The sequence below is a fragment of the Orycteropus afer genome, unplaced genomic scaffold (genome assembly GCF_000298275.1).
Source record: "Orycteropus afer afer isolate SDZICR_OR568_19922 unplaced genomic scaffold, OryAfe1.0 scaffold00267, whole genome shotgun sequence".
Taxonomy (NCBI): domain Eukaryota; kingdom Metazoa; phylum Chordata; class Mammalia; order Tubulidentata; family Orycteropodidae; genus Orycteropus; species Orycteropus afer.
In genome coordinates this window covers 2,566,847-2,568,762 of record NW_006921854.1, presented here as the reverse complement: position 1 = coordinate 2,568,762, position 1,916 = coordinate 2,566,847, and the positions used below count along the sequence as shown (strand labels likewise).

At 46.2% G+C, this 1,916-nt stretch overlaps 1 protein-coding gene across 1 annotated transcript in view; it reads left to right on the top strand.

Annotated features, from left to right (window-relative positions):
• Positions 1 to 1,916, top strand: part of MSANTD3 (Myb/SANT DNA binding domain containing 3) — an 8,355-nt gene that overhangs the window by 953 nt on the left and 5,486 nt on the right. The window lies entirely within an intron of this gene.

Below are 1,916 nucleotides of genomic sequence, written 5' to 3'. Positions count from 1 at the left end.
ACTGTGGTCCACAACTTTGGTTTGTGTCATTTCCAGGAACCTTGAGAAATTTGGGAAAAGATCAATTTTAATTAATTTTAATATACTTCCACTGAGAAGAGAAAAACATCTCACACATAACTCTTAGGGAAGGAAGACTGTCATTCAACCAGGGATGTAGCTATATGTGTCAGAGCTTTAAAACGGTGGAATTAAAAGGCCGTTGGAAAAATCTCTAGGTGAGGAGAGGATGGGAATGCGTAGATAAGTTGCCAGTAATTCCTGCCTCTTTCAGCAGAGGAAGGGGTCAGTTTATATAAAGTTTTGTTGCAGTTTGGAGAAGACACACCTTGAGGCGGAGGAAGATGCCTGGGGAGACCACAGGGCTGATGGAAGCCTCATAAAGTCCAGGGACCCAGCCAGTACTGGCCCGGGAAGGCCTGGATTTTGCCTGCAGGGTGAACAGTTCCCTGTAGTGTCTCCAGAGTAGATTAAGCTCCAAGGGACTGACTCTTATTAATTAAAAGTCACAGGGAACCGTTTAAAACCAAGAATAGCGGTGTTGAAAGAGTAGGGAGTAAAAAGATAATTACCCAGTGACCTGAATGTGTCCGTTTATGATTTGCACGTGTTTTCTCCTGTAGGCAGATCAGCCTGGGATCCTGAATCAGATGAGAGGCTTGCTTGCTGGTTACTGGCCAAGGTCAAGTCCAGGGAGCCAGTCCGATAACCATAATGGTTCAGGTCACGGGCCTCGTGCCTACTTTTCACTGGGATTTGCTTCTTGAGACCCCAAGCCAAGGGCCCTCCGAGCAGACGGTTTACAGCGGCACCGCCAGCTCTGCCTGACCTCTCCTCTTGGCAGCTCTGTGGCCTGGGCCCCACTGCTAAGTGGTAGTGTGCATGCCTTGGTGGTGTTTCAGTTTGAACTGGGGCTCTGCATCTTGCTGGTGTGTGAGCCGTCCAGTCTGTGTGAGGCCCTTGAAGGGATGGTGGTGGTCGAGAGAGGAGGGAGGTCAGTCAGAATTGTAGAGGGGGACTGTTTTCAGATGGCGCTTGGTCCCTGGGAGATGTTGCTGAGGAAGGTGGTGGTATGAGTGGCTTTCATTTCACTTTGCTGATCTCTGGTTGGATCATCGTGTATTGATTCCATAGGGTTCTTAGGGGACCGTCTTATTTCCTTGTTGGTAAGTTCTAGAGAGGATCGACAAAGTTTATTGCATGTGTTTCTTTTTTTTTTTTTTTTTAATTTTTGGGAGAAATGATGGAATCAATTTACTCATAAACACAATTTATAAACTCCCAGCAGGAAGGGAATAAATATGGATGCCCAGTTTCCTTCCGGTAGTGACATTTGCTGGAGACTCGTTTGTAAAAGAGATTTATTTGAAACTGGACGTTTGTACACAATGCACGGGACCTCCCTTTTTACTGGTGATTATCAGTCAGCCCGAGGCTGCTGGCTCCTTTGTCCAGGTCAGTTCTGGAGGGCGTGGGGCTTTGTCAGTTAGGAATCGTGTCCACAGTGATCTGTTAGTAGTCCTCAAGGTGCTGAAACACTTCCTATACGTGAAAACAGCTTTGAGGTCGTCCCATTCTGTATTCAGTTTGCTTGTGAGAAAAAGAGAAGGCTGGAACTGTTGATCAGCCCTTCTGGGTCTTGGTGGGAACCAGGTTGAAAACTTGATGTAGAGTTGATGCCCTCGTTGTGTCGTGTTTTTTTTTGACATGGGGACTCTGTATGTCTGTGTGTTACTCTTTGTGTCCTTAACACTGTCCTGTTCAGCATAGTAGCCACCAGCCACGTGTAGTTGATGAGCACATGACGTGTGGCCAGACCGATTGAGAGGGCTCTAACTATGCACACCAGCATTCAGAAACAATGTAAAATATGTGATGAATGTTTTTCAGTATTGATTACATATTGAACTGATGAT